The 13,473-nt window shown below is 37.7% G+C and overlaps 1 protein-coding gene across 5 annotated transcripts in view; it reads left to right on the top strand.

Annotated features, from left to right (window-relative positions):
• Positions 1-13,473, top strand: part of PTPRR (protein tyrosine phosphatase receptor type R) — a 236,929-nt gene that overhangs the window by 90,609 nt on the left and 132,847 nt on the right. The window contains exon 1 of one of the 5 annotated variants that reach the window (XM_037000348.2): positions 10,623-10,720. The exons of the other annotated variants lie outside the window; for them this stretch is intronic. The gene's annotated coding sequence lies outside the window, so the exon portion shown is untranslated. Of the gene's footprint in view, positions 1-10,622; positions 10,721-13,473 lie in introns of those variants that run through there. 5 annotated transcript variants of the gene reach the window in all.

The raw sequence follows: 13,473 nt of genomic DNA, 5'->3' as shown, positions 1-13,473 counted from the left end.
TCATTCATTTCTCATTCTACTGTGCCACAGTAATTCTTTTTAAAAACTGCCATGAAAACTAATTTAAATATGATTTTCTCCATGTTAATGAATCCCATTTGCAAATGTGTGTGTGTGGTGTTTAGGGGAAGAATGTTTGTGACTCAACAGACATGTGAGCTTGGGAAAGTTATTAATTATCTTGAGCCTCAGTTTCCTCATTAGTCAATTAGTAAATAATTTACCTACCTCATGAGTTTGTTGCGAAGATTAATTAGGTCAGTGTGTCAAGGGTCAGCACTTAGAGTGACTGAAACATAGCAAGTGCTACCAAAGTGTTAGCTCTCATTATTTTTGTTGATATAAGACCTTGTAAATTCAAATTTCTCCTTATTCCTCCCCTTGGCCCTGTCTTCTTCTGCCCCAGTCACTGGACTAGTGTGTCAGCTGTTCCTCTCTCTTTGATACTGTATCTCATTCTGTAAGTACTCAAGGATTTCATAATCAAACTCTACAGCCACAGTCTGGAGGAGAACACTGTGCCTGAATGAATGGGCAAGAGGAAAAGTGGTTTAGACAAGTTGGGAGAGGTAGGCAGTGCTCAGATAATACACCCCAGTATTTTCTTATCACTATTCTTTGTTAGGTTTGGGATTCTGTTTTAGCAGAACAGTCAGACCATTGGCTGTGTCCACATTCACTACAGCCTTAAGCTGTGCTGTCCCTGCAGCACATTCCAGTGTGGGTGTCATGTTCCCAGATGCTTGCTGGACCTCCAGGTAGGTAGGTAACCTGGACTTTAGAGAGATCAGAAATCTCCAGGCTTTCCTGTATTATCGTTGTGACCACTGGCTTCTTCTAAGTCACCTGTGATGTTATTTATGACAAGCTGCTGATTAAAAGGCCTGGTGGAGCAGCCTGATTGCTCCGGCTCTCTGAGATTCTGCCCCATGACCTGTCCTGCTGTGTGACAAAGTATGCATGACATGGATTGTTTTGGGTGCTGTAAATTTACATACCAGAGTTTGTACTGGCCTTTTTTTAATGAAGAACCACTTCCTTGAAATGATTTATACAACAAACTTTTGAAGTGCTCTTTTATTGTAATCAGCAAGGATATTTTCTGATGTTTATTTCTCAGAAAGAGTTGACTTTGTTGCTTAGCAAACCTTTGATACACACCTGAAATATATACATATCCATGTGACCATAAATATCCACAATATGAAAAAAGTCAGTGATATAATATCTCGAGTGCCAAAGAAATAGAAGTATCATACTTGGACATTGTTTAAGGAGCAAACTTCTCCCATGGTTCCCAACTTCTCTGAGACATTATGTTGCTAAGATTCAATATATAAAGATAATCCTTTATTTTAGAGGAAATAAACATGTGATGCTTAGACCTCAATCAGAATCTTAAGTTGTGATAATGAAATAAGAACATCATACTCAGGTGGTTATAAAATAATACATGGTGTGGTGGTATGTCTAGATTTGGGTGTGTTTTATTTAATGTAGGTACATACAGCACACATAGGGTATATGTGTATACACTTTTAACATAGGCATATAGATTTACCTACAAGGCTAAATGGTGTAGTTTGGACTATAGGGATGTTATTTGAAGTAAAGATTAGTGTGTACAGGTGTGGTCAGGGACATAAATGGACATTCGACTTTTCTTCCCCTGTTGGAAGGATTAGGTGCTCTTAGAAGGTGCTCATGAAGCCCACTGTACTTTGTTTACCAGGGAATTATGCCCTAGACAGTTTGTTAAAATTTTCTGTTTCCTTCCACCCTTTATTATTTCCTCTTTGCTTCCATTTGTCTGTTCAGCAAAAATTTAGTGAGCACCTATTGATGTGCTAAGTACTATTATGGGAACCAGGGTGAACGAGACAGTGTGGCTTGATGCTTGTATTGCTAACATCCAGACAAATGTAGGTATTTGTAAATATATATGAATTTCTATATGTATATAAAGTGAATGCCTAAATGCCATCCTTAGAGACTGTAATAAGAAGTATGAAAGAAACACACTGAGTCTAAGAGATTAGGATGGGCTGATGCTTCTTTAGATAAGATGGTCAGAGTGGTTACCATGAGGATGGACATTGAGCCAAGACCTGAAGAATGAGAATAAAGCAACATATCAAGATTTGGCAGAACAACTTTACAAACAGAAGAGCCAGGGCAAAGGTTTGCAGAGCAGAAAGGATGCGCTTGTGGCTGGAGCATTGGCAAAAGAGGGCGATGAGACTAGGGAAGTAAGCTGGAGTCATTAATATGTAGGGCTTTGTAGACCATGGTAAGAAGCTGGGGCTTTATTCTAAAAGCAGTAGGAGACAAGCCTTAGGAGTTTTTTTCATGGAATAGATGTGATCTTATTTACATTAAAAAAAATAAATCTCTTTTGATGCTGTGTGAATGGATTGGAAAGGGACAAGAATGGAAGCAGAGATGCTATAATAGTATCCCTAGAAAGAGATAATGGTGGCTGTACTTGGTTCTGACAGTGGAGACAGATCAAAAGGGGAAGATGTATTTTGTATTAAAGGCAGAACTGACAGATCTTGAGGTTGGAGTGGGGGTGGTAGATGAGTGAAAGACAGGATTCACCAGTGTTTCCCAGACTGTTATTTTGTGCAATGGATGCTTAGTGATTCCATTTACTAAAATGGGAAAGTTAGACAAACAACAGGTTTAAGAATAATTAGAGTCTCAGTTTTGGGCATACTAAATTTGAGATTCCTTTTAGACATCCCGAGGGAGATAACAGGTAGCAGTTAGATATATGAGTCTATGGAACTCAGAGGAAAGGCTGGGGCTGGAGATAGATATTTGGGAAACATTGGCTTTTAAAGAGAATGGAAAGCTTGGGCCTGGATAAATATTTCCTAGAGAAAGAGCATAGATGAAAAATATAAAGCAACCAGGAAAGAACCCTAAGTCCCATCAGCATTTAGAAATTGGGTGGAAGAACAGTCAGCAAAGAAGAGAAGGGATACCACGGAAGTGAGAGAAAAGCTGGGAGACTATAATGCCACAGAAGCTAATAGGAGAAAGTTTCAGGAAGGAATGAGTAGCCAACTGTGCCAAACAGCTGCTGAGAATCAGATGAGGATTCAAAGTATCCACTGGACTTGGCAGCGTGGAAGCCACTGATGATCTGACAAGACAGCTTCCTTTCAGTTGATTGGGTCAGCGTCAGATGAGAGTGGTGAAAGAGTGAAAAAGAGATAAAAATGGGGCAGAGAGCACAGATGACTTGCTTGAAAATATTTCATATGTTGAGAAACAAATAAATGGACAATGAATAGAGAGAGATGTGGACTCTAAGAAGGCTTAATTTTCAAGATGGCTTATACATATTTATATGCTTTTAGGACTAATTCAGTAGCAAGGAAGAAACTGATGATACAGAAGACAGAAAAGGAGGAAACCTCTTGAGAATATGTCAGGGGATAGGAGCATAAATGGAGGGATTTGCCTTTAATAAGAGCAGGAAAGGGCTGTGGGGGCAGAGACAGTGCCTTAACAACCTTAATAACATGTATTCCCAACATATACAATGCTTCACATTTATTAGAAGCTCCACAAATATTTGTTGAGGAATCAAGTAAACATCCATCCAGGGAAACAAAGCGAACAGCAGCCCCAAAGAAATAGTGCAGAGCAAGCAAGAGCAAAGAGTGGAACATGACTTATTCATACTCTGTGATTAGTTATTGCTTGATTTTATAGTGTGTTCATTATGATCCTGATTGGATGGATCAGACATTATCATCCTGATTAAATTAAATGTTTTTTAATCAAATGGGTTTATTTTTATGTGAAGACACAGCCTATATGGCATTTAATTTACTTTTTCATTTCCTTAGTGTTTATTATGATTCCCTAATAATATAAATTCTCAAATGGTAGAGAATTCTTCCATTTGTGTTTTCTATCTTGTATTCTACATTTGTGTTTCCTATCTTGGTAAATCACTTTCAGATTCATTGAAGGAGTCTAATGAATTTGTTGATATGCATGTGATTTTCCTTAGTTTTCATAATCTTCAGTGTTATTAAATTACTGACCATATTAAACCAAAACATATTTACAAATCACATATCTGGTTTTCCTTAAAGATGCCAACTGGCACTGGGTAAGATCTAATTCAAAGTCATGGAGTCAATACTTGTTTACAAGTAATATAAAAAAAATCCACTCCTATGTGGTTCACATAACTTGCTTTTATTGAGCCTACCTCAGAGTGTCCAGATAAAATAAAAGACATCTTATCTGTTATTAAAAATCTACTAAATACATTTTGTGTATATAGGACTCAAGCCAATGTTTTTTGAGATTTATTATTTAACTTCCTCAAAATACATGACTGCCAGCAGTACTCAAAAATTGGACCCTGTAAAGAAAGCACATCAAATAAGATACATTTGACTACCAGAAATATTTAAGATTTTTCTTTTTATATGAAGAATTACTCTACTGATGTAACTAAATTATGAAACTTTATCATTGTTTTTGGAGGAGAGGGAACAATAAATTTGGAGGTTCTCATGTATTTCTCAAGTTCAGTGCTATACAAAGAGAAATGATATATACAGTGTTTGAATAACAAGTGATGCAGCTACATGTTTACCATATTGTAATACAAAGTTGAAAAATAATATACTCAGGAGAATTCCAATGAGTTAATAACAAATGTGAATTTCATCTCAGATAGTCAATGAAAGAAAACTTATGTTATTGTATTCTACAGTTACTGTGAAATTTTTATGCAGGGCTTGTTAGGAAATCATCAAAGATTGATTTCATTTCTTATTATTCTCTTCTGAAGCTATTCCAGCATCCTGATTGTTGAACTTCTTGAGACTTTGTGTGATACTTCATAATAGTCATTATCTTTAGGAAGAATTTCAGCCTAAGGAATAGGAAATCTAATTTAAATCAGGGGTATAAAAATGACCTGAGGGTCATTTAAACTGAAATCTGACTGATGAGAGTGAGAGAAGTAGCAAGTGACAGAGAGAAGAGCATGTTAGAGTATGTGGCACCCCAAAAGTCGGAAGAGACCCATATTGCCTTAGTTCTACCAGTGTGGTGGTGAGACTTGCATTAGAACAGAGATTTCTGGTAATTTCCCTGCTGCCCACCTCCTCACACATAAGCACTGTGACCAGCTCTCCAGTAATCTTTAGTTCTTCCACCCTGGTATTTGCTGAAAATATAAGAAGACATCAACTTTCTCATAAGATGACATACAGAAGTTTCCAGCTGTTAATCCCTGGGGTCACCCACTCTGGGGTTCTCTGTGCCTTGAAGTTGCCATAGCTGTTGGCAGGTGTGATATCTGACTGTGTCCACATGGAGGCTTCCAGGACTGATGCTGATGCCATTGATACCTGCCCGGAGGACACTGTTCTCTGATTGCTGCCGTGTCACCTCATTGAGGACCTGTGTGCATGGCTGCCGGAGCCCTCTGTGGGCCAAAGCTTTGCTCTCGATAGCACCAAAGGAAGGGAATTTCTCTCCTGCTTCCATTTTTGTGTGTTCCTCAGTTATGTATGTGCCCAAAATGATGTTTTGTTTTTTTTATTTCAGGCTTTATTTACCCAGAATTCTGTCACAAGCCTAGACCTACACTCCTCTTCCCTCCTCTAGCATTTCCCTCCAGTCCATTGTTCTTAAATCTGTCTTTTGAGACCCAACCCTCATTTGGGTCTTATGTGAATTAGACACATAGTTACTTCTAACTTATCAGTCTTCTAGTTATGACAGATTTGATGAATCCCCATGTGGATGCACCCTTATTTCATGGTCATTCTCATATAAATTCTGTATTGTGGGCAGCTAAGTTTCTCAAAAAACATCTTTTACAAAAGGTTTTTTCAGTAACATGACTACATGTGGATTTTCAAAATTTCATGTTTGATTCCAGAACATTCATCTGGTGCCTGAGGTGATCTAGAGACAACATATCTGGCTGAACTAGCTGGCTCACTTCCCTCATCCCTTCAAACACTGTTACATAGTTCATTAGCAAGGAAACATAATTACCTTGTGATATATTATAGGAGCTAGTATGTGGATAAAATTCAGTGTAAATTATGATCTACATAAGAGATATGACAGAAAAGTTCACCGAGAAGCAAAACATCAATTTCCATATTATGCAGAATGGGTCTAGCTCTCGTTTGCCTCCAGCAGAAGGGCCACATGACATAATAGGACAACAGCATAATAGGACATAATAGGCCACATGAACTTAAAGTAAGAAGGCCTGATTATGTGCCCTGGTTCTGTCACTTACTGGTTGTCATTTAAGGTTTTTGAATTTCAGTTTCCTTATCTGTAAAATAAGGGCAAAAATATCTTCCCAGCTTAATAATAACAAAATAAATGATAATATTTATTGAATGCCAACATGCTAAACTTCTTAGTTTTATCACAGTTAATTGCCTCAACGACACTCCAAGGTAGGTACAGAAAAACTGACCTTCAGCACAAAAACCTGCACATGGATGTTTATAGCAGCTTTATCCATAATTACCAACACTTTGAAGCAGCCAAGACATCTTTCAGTAGGTGAATGGATAAGTACATTTTGGTACATCCAGAGAATGGAATATTTTTCAGTGCTAAAAAGAAATGAGCTATATAAAGCTATGAAAGACATGGAGGAAACTTCAATTCATAATCCTAAGTGAAAGAAGCCAATCTCAAAAGGCTACGTACTCTGTGACTCCAACTCTATGACACTCTGGAAAAGGCAAAACTGTGGAGACAGTAAAAAAAAAAATCAGTGATTACCAGGGGTTAGAGAGAAGGAAGAATGAATACATGGAACATAGAGGATATTTAGACTTATCTAAATAGCATTGAAAATACTCTTTAATACTATAATGATGGATATATGTCATTATGCATTTGTCCAAACCCATAGACAGTAAAGCCTAAAGTGGAGTATAGACTTTAGGTGACTATGATGTGTAAGTATAATTCCCTGCTTATGACAAATGTACCACTCTGGTTGGGGAATGTTGATCATGGGAGAGACTATGCATCTGTGGGGGCAGGAGGTATACAGGAAATCTTTGTATCTTCCTCTCAACTTTATTGTGAACCTAAAAGTGCTCTAAAAAAGTCTTTAAAAAATACTGACCTTGATAGTGGTTAAGTAACTAGCCCAAAGTCATCTAACTATTTCATGGAAGAGCTATGCTTTCAACCCAGACCGTCTCTGACTCTGAATTGTTGCACTTAACTGGTATGCTATATTGAATGGGAGATAATGTTCAAATGCACACAGGCGGCATTAACTCTGAAATCCTGTGGTTGTTTTCCTCTGAGATATGTGGTTTAAGCTAGTCATTTTGCAAAAAGAACAGCTGCGGTCTCTGCAACTGTCAGCTGGTATGACTTGCCAAATGTGCACGATTTTATATTTTAAAAATCTTGGAAATTAGCCCAACAATATAACATCATATTTACTCATAATTACTTTAATGTGTTTGTATCACTTAACAGATCATGACGTATTTATATGGTTTTAAAGTATACATACTTGTAGTATGCATACTTCACCTAATATTGAAATATGCTCTTTATTCATTCATTCAAAATGTTTATTGAGCTTCTGCTGGAAGCCAGGAATAGTCTAGATCTGTAGATCATTAGAAAGCAAAATAGCCAATTCTCTACTATCTCACAATACCTCTGGTAAGGAAAGAGTATTATATATCAGTGATGAAAAGTACTGAGAAAAGAAAGAAAGCAGGATAAGGAGGTAGGTGGTAATGGGCATGGTGATATTTAAAAATAGTCTCACTAGGGAAGGCGCCTCTGAAAAGATAGTGTTTGAATAGAGACCTAAGTGAAATGAAGGTATGGGCCCTGCAGATATCTCAGGGAGAGGGTTCCTAACAGTGAAACAATAAATGCAAGGGCCCTGACGTCAGGGAGCTTGCTGTGTTTGAAGAGCGGCAAGGAGACCAGGAGGGAAGGAGTAAAATAAGGGGGAAAGTAGTAAAAGACGGGGGCTGGTGGAGCATGGAAAAGGGAGGGAGGATGCCTTTAGGGACATCAAGCAGGGCCTATGCAGGGATTTGAGGAGACTATTGATGTGATCTAATTTGTGGTTTAAAGGTGTTCTGACTGTGCAGAAAATAAACAATGAGGGCAGAGTGGAAGCAGGGAGACCAGTGATGAGGCTGTTGCCATAACCTAAGTGAGAGATGATGGGCATAGTGGTCTTCTGAATATTGTTCAAAGGTAGAGCTGATTGGATTTACTAATTGTGGGTCATGAGAGAAAGACAAAAATTGTGGCTGTTTTTTTAACCTGAGCATACAGAAGACTGGAGTTGCCAGTTTTGGAGAGGAAAAAAAATCGAAGGAGGAGCAGATTTGGAGTGGAAGTGGGTAGGGTAGCTTTCAGAAGTTCAGTGTAGACAAGGTGGAGTTAGCAACTGTTTTGTGCTGGTCTTGGCCTATCAATACCAATGTCATGGTTGGACCAGCTCTTGTGGTTCTTATTATGATTGCATACTGCCCTGCAGCAATATGTGGAGGCAGGAGGTATATAGGAAATCTTTGAAAACTTTGAAAAAATTAAGATTTATTATGTACAGGACCTCAAAATTAAACAGAACACCTGGAGCCACACAGCAAGGTCAAGGGGAGAAAGACAGCATACACAGATGGGCCTGGGGCTTTGCTTTTATTGTGTCAGGGGTGGGGGCCTAGGATTTCAAGAGCTTACTCTTTATCAGTGAATTTAAAACATAAGAGCAGGATTTAAAGCAAGGAGGAGAAAAAACAAGTGGCCCAAATGGTCAGTTATTGAAATCAACTAAGATCATGAAAACAAAGGCATCTCAGCGTGGGGAGGCCTCCTGGCTCTTCAGTGGTGTGGCTGGCAATGTGTTTATTGGAGACAGCCCATTGAAGTGGGTGCCTTTTTGAGGTGGGTGCCTCATCAATAAAAGCTTGAGTCAAGCACTTGCAGTGAAGAAGCAAACAAACACACACCAATCAAGTATGGTCATTTATGTGGGTACGTCGGGTATGCAACTGGATATACAGGTCTGGAGTTGTGAGGCGAGGTCCTGGTTAATTTGACACTTAGTCTTAGAAGATGAAGAATTGAGCACTGGACCCTCCCAATGTGTAGAGGTGAGAACGATGAAGAGGGTAAGCAAGAAAGGGCTGATCAGTGAGAAGCAAAAAACTAAGAAAGCAGGGCATTCTGGAAGCCCAGTAAGGAAAGAGCATCAGGGAGGAAAACAGAACCATCTGTAGGAAAGGCTGCTGGTAGGTCAGGTAAAATGATGATGAAGAATGGACCACTGGACCAAGCAATCCCGGTTAGTGTAACAGCAGCTGCTACAGGGTAAATGGGCGGTGGACTAGAGGAACTGGAAACGATGAACACAGACAACGCTTTTCAGACCCTTGTTTGAAAGGAGAGTAAGGAAAAGGAGACAAGGAGATCTTTGGTTTGCTTGGCTTTTGTGTTAATATGAGAAGTTCTACAGCACATTTAGAGGTAACTTAGAAAGACCCAATAGAGAGGATGAACTAATGATGGAGGAAAGGGAGAGAAAAATTATACAATTACCCGCTGTTGGTGTGCCATAATATACTTAGCCTTTTTGCATTGATGTTTATTTAAGATGCTTCTGGTTTTTTATTCTAAGACTACAAAGAAAAGGCTTTGTAGTCTGTTTATTTTTTATTCATTGAATTCATTTCCTTAAAATAAATATGCAGGTGGAGCATTAACTGGATTGAAGATCATGAACAGTTTTTAAGACCTTCGATAGTGATCTGTTGCTTAAAAAAAAATCAATTAACCATACCACCAATTATATATAAATGATCAAGTTTTATTGCAGCCTTGCTAGACATAACATATATATTGAGATCATAGTTCACGGAATCTCCAGTGTTTTGACTACCCTATTCTAACAGACTGCTCGCTCCTTAAAGACAGAGATCGTTTCTTAATGATCTTCATCCCTTCCTATTTTTCAGACCAAATATTTCATTAATAATAATAATTACAACAATCATTTTATCTGAAATCCCTCTATGTTAAATCATAATGGTGTACATATGGGTTAGTGGGAAAAAAAATCAACAATGGAATCAGACCAGCCTGTATTTGAATACCATATTCATTACTTGGGCTTTGTTTAAATCACTTTAATTTCCCTATCAATGAAAAGATTGATGATAATCCTTGCTTTGTAAATTGAGGTGAGGGTTAAAATGAGATATCTGTAAAGTCCTTTAACTTTGGAGGAAGTAGTAGAAGTTTTAGAACTTTATGATGAAAATACCTTGTGAACATGTAATTTTGAAAAGGCAGAATGAAAAAAAAATCCTCCATGCAACCTTGTCTATAGCCCATAAAGTTCTCCTCTTACGGTTTTGCTAATTACCAGAAAAAAAAATCCCCACAAATTTCAATTCTAGTAAACTGTTGAAGCAGCAAGCACCTGGTGTATCTCTTGGGAATGCCCAGCCTGCTTCAGTAGACTTGGGATCAGCAATGTCTCTAGAAATAGTACCAGGCAGTTAACCTCCAGGTGACTGAATAAGGCTTCATCTCAGCACACAGGCTTAGAAAGCTTTCTGATTAGTCCGTCTTGCTATGGGGAGGAAATAACACAAAGAGGAGTACAAATGGAAGTCAAAATCATCAGAACGCCCAGTGAATTTCCAAACAGGTAAGAGAATCTTCTGTGACATTAACAGTGTGAGGTTAGGAGGCTAAATACTGAGATTTATATCTGCATCTGTTCAGGTACCCATATATGAGTGAGTCAGCAGATATCTATGGAAATATCTTTCTTTAGCCTCAAAGTTTGGAATAAAAAGAAAACGCTATGCAGTTATTTAACCTCTCCAAGAATCATCGCAAAATCTTTCTAGGAAAATTTATATCCATCCTAAAGAGAATGGATTGCAAATATATCCACTTGGACAAAACTGGAAAATGTCATGAAAGATATTTAATGGAGAATTTTTTTTTGGTTTTGTCACACTGGGGAAAAGATGATCACCTGCATGTACGATAATTAGAAAAGGAAAGTTTACAGTGAACTAAATCACTAAGTCTAGATGTCTTTATCGTAAGGGCATCTTATCCTGTCTTTGTATGCAGACCTCACAAAAAGACTAGTCAGTATCTTCCACTGTAATCGGATGTGGGGGACCAATGAATGAAAGTTAGTGACATGAGACATCCCCAGCCTAATTCCCAACCAGGGACCTCAGCATTGTTGTTTTCCACCGGTAAACCGAGAACTTTGTTATTAAAGCTTGGCTGTCCTCATAAGAATTATAGTTCTCATTAAAAATTATATACAAATTCACTATTTAATCTGTATATAAAGTGCTATCCTGAGGTGAAAAGCCTCACAAAATATTTAATTCACTTCAGTTTACTTCAAAAATATGTAGTGAGTTTCCACCATGTTCTAGCATCGTATGAATTTCTGGGTATACAATGATTAGAAATAATAATTTGGTTTGAATGTTTAAAAAAATACAGTGGTTCTGGTACTGCTACAAAGTTATGGGTAATTCTGATTTTATCTGTGGTCCACAATGATAAATAACAATGTTAAAAATAGTGCATCTAGTGTTTCCATCCATCTTAATAATAAACTTGGTTTAACTTCCTGTCTGATTCAATATTGCGGAAAACAGTCATCAGGATGTTCCAAATATATCACTTGATTTAAGAAGTCAATCCCATTTGCCATGAAATACAGGGCTGTCAGTTTTGTTTTGTTTTGTGTTTTAAGTGTGTCTCTAGTGTGAAACATAAACATGAGCAGATAATAATGTTAAATGATGGCATGGTAATAATTTCATAATAATCAGGATTTAGGGTCTAGACTAAAGAGAAATGAAAATCTTTAGTGATTTCCTTTTAATGTTTACTGCATAGATACTTTTTAATATAAGGAGGATTAACCTTTTTAAATCTGTCACTTAATAGAATCTAAAGCCTTAAAGAAGATGTGACTTCTTAATTTTGTATACCAAAATACCTTCCCATGCAACTTCCACAGTCTTAAATTTATTTTTTATGCTAGTACAAATAACTCAGTTGATAATTGATGCCAGACTATGTTGTATGAAATTAGCCATTTCTGTATTTAGTTGTAACAAGGAAGAGTAAGTTATATATAGTCTCCTTTGTTTTTCTGATTAACCTATGCTCTTCTATCTAACAATTCAATCATTAGATCAGAGATATAGCAATCCTAATAAATACTATGGCCCCAATCAGGCTAAAAGGGAAAAAAAAGTGTTACTTGGAGGACTTAGAAGTACTAGCAGGATGAAATTAGCACAGTCATGCTGTGCATCAAACTTATGCTGCAGACAGCATCTCTCTGAATCTTTCTTTTCTAGAAATGAGATGGTGCTCAAGGTGCTAATCATTAAAATGACACATTGTAGGAAATTGTATGCTTCTTATTATTTTGCTATCTCCTTCTGCAGATGAAAAAGCCACAAGAACATTGACTCAGACTTTTTCCACATCCTTTCTTTATTCATTTTTAGTTATGCAGAAATTTGTTAATTCCCACTGTGACAGAAACTTCAAGATTACCAAGAATAAAAGTTGAAAGGACACTAAATCAGAGCTTTTATTTGCATCTCAAAAAAACACATGCCAATAGACCTCATTTCATTTTACCATGTTTCTTGGAGAATTGGATAGTTCACCAGAAGAGTGGGAAAGAGAATCCTCTTACGGTCATTGAAGTGAAGCATAAACTCTTTGATGGAGGGAATGGAAATAAAGGTAAATTTATGACATCCTTCCTTGGATGTTAGACACCAAACCATCCTTGTGATCAGACAGACATTTCAGAGTCTGTGTGGTCTCCCTGCTGCCTCAGAGCTCAAGCTTTTGATGAAAAAGTACAAAATTTAAAGTCCCAAAAGTATATATTCCTGTTGATTGAATATAAACACATAAAAATAAAAGAGAGCCATCTCCCAACTTTACCCACATCTGGAATAAAGCACCCAGTAGCCTGGAAGGATTGTCAATGTCTTCATTGTTTTTAAAGCAGTATTTATATATTTAATGGCTTGGGATAATATCTGACCAGTTTCTGACCAGAAAACAGAGTACTTGGGAGTCGGGGATGATAATTTTGCACTTGGACATCCTTTTCCAAACATCTCTAAATGCCACTTAGAAGTTAGTTTGGTCTCAGTTCTTCCTGGATACGGTAGTGGGATGTCTTCTCTGTCCTTTCAGAAAAGCTGCATGAACGGAGGGTGAGAGCTGTGACAGTTAGAGTTTTTCATCCTGAGGGGGCTGGAGGTAGAAGCCTGGATTTGTCTGACCTCGTTTTCAGGCAAAAGCAACATTTGCCCGAACATTGGGCTTTTGTCGGGACAGGGTTTTCGTCTGGCCCCAATTCCAGCCTTTCTGACTCAAGCTTTGGGC

This window comes from Manis javanica, chromosome 10 (assembly GCF_040802235.1).
Source record: "Manis javanica isolate MJ-LG chromosome 10, MJ_LKY, whole genome shotgun sequence".
Taxonomy (NCBI): domain Eukaryota; kingdom Metazoa; phylum Chordata; class Mammalia; order Pholidota; family Manidae; genus Manis; species Manis javanica.
Note: the sequence above shows the minus strand (reverse complement) of the source record. Positions and strands in the feature narration are given on the sequence as shown.